Source organism: Nematolebias whitei, chromosome 11 (assembly GCF_014905685.2).
Source record: "Nematolebias whitei isolate Nwh7 chromosome 11, NemWhi1, whole genome shotgun sequence".
Classification (NCBI taxonomy): Eukaryota; Metazoa; Chordata; class Actinopteri; order Cyprinodontiformes; family Rivulidae; genus Nematolebias; species Nematolebias whitei.
Window position 1 is genome coordinate 28,904,723 of NC_056508.1, and position 1,803 is coordinate 28,906,525.

A 1,803-nucleotide genomic window follows, 5' to 3' on the forward strand; every position below is an offset into this window, starting at 1 on the left:
ATTCTGTGCAACTGAAAGTGAAGGTGCACACAGCCCATAAAAGGATAAAAGTTAGGCCAGTGAACATCACAAAGGAGAGGAAACGTGTAGGAACGAGGACTTGAGGTGGCCCCCAGATTCCTGATATTAATAGGTGAGTCTCTTCAAGGACATCAGTGATGATTTGGGTCAAACTATTTCCTCTTCCTCTTGAGGTCTGCCAGAGTCCATTAAAAATGCACCGAGGAACATCTTCCCCTCTCAGCCTGAAATATGCCGTCTTTGTTTGAAGCACACATCCTGATGGAGTGGAAGCTCTACAACACTTGTTAAGTCAAATGTTGCACTTCATTTCTGTGTTGACTGCTAATTTAAACTTGTCAGGAAGCGTTCTGTGAGAAAACATGTACCAGGCTAAAAGAAAAAAACAGATTCAAAACAACTACAACATGTCCTTGGACTTACTCTGGTGGATTTTCAGTTCTAGTCAGTGCTGAAGCTGGACTGTCTACCTGCACCCACTTGTTAAAAAATATAATGTTTTCTTTGTTGAGCAAGTTGTACTTTGGCTGATTCTTTGCTGATGTTTCTCTCTGTAAAGAGAACCTGGCCGCGGTCATTTATTATATTACTGTACCACAAAGCAAGAGGTTAGTAGTTCACTATGAAACAAAATGTGTGTTCTCATGTTACGCCTGTTTCATTAAGGCTTAAAGGTGGTAATTGCATTTTTTTTATTGGCTTTACTTTAAAAAACATGTTTATTTACTTTTCAGTTTATACAGTCACATTTACAGGAGGGGGAACAAGTTTAGCCAAACCCAAAGACGAACCAACACAGTTCCAGTAGATTTAACTTTAAGAGCAGCATTTGAGCATAATTTTATCTAATTTATTGTATCTTAGATTATTTTATATATATTTTGTATTTAAATTGGATCACCTTTTCATTTGAAGGTGTGTGATTGGGTTTGTCTGCCATCTAGTGGTGAAATTAATTCATGTCACGTGAAAGCCATGGATAAAGGTTAGTCTTCAATAAAGGCTGGATTTAAGTTCGTTAGTGGTAAATTTAGTCTAAAAGTAGAGTTTTAGGTAAAATAGTTAAGTGAACTAGTTTTATTTTTATTTGTAGTATTTTTATACATTAAACACTTTCAGTTTGGACACAGCTGGTTGTGAACAAAGTTGAAAACAATTTGAAACAAATGTTTATTTGCATCATGTATAATAATGATTATTTCAACAGTAAGGATAATAATGTAGAAAAAAAAGATTTACTACATTAACCAGTTTAGATTTATATCTTACTATGTGTGGCTGCAAAAGGTCTTTTCAAATTTGTGTTGCTTGTAATATTTGTCCAAATTCAAAAGTCACTAGTTCTTTGAAAATTGGTCGAGTCTGACCATAAATTAAAACAATGAAAATGAAAAAGAAATCTAAATTTTTTTGTATGATAGTAATATTTACTGCTGACTGAAACAAATTAATTTAACTCCTCATTTCTAACAAGGTTGAGTCAGATCTGGACGGGTTTGCTAAAACGTGTCAACTTCTTTAGTCTGAAGACTGAAGAAGTCTTTTAGACAAAATATGAAATGTTTAATTAAAGAAGAATCCGTTGAGAAGACCTGATTTAACCTTGTTAGATTTATCTACCTGGATTATTGAGCAGGCATTAGGGCAATCACTCCACATTAATATTGAAACAATAACTAAACAAAGTGATACAATCATATTTTGTTGAAGATGAACAAGCACATTTATCAAAAACAAACAAAATCAAAATTTAGACCTGCATATACCTGTATACAGTATATA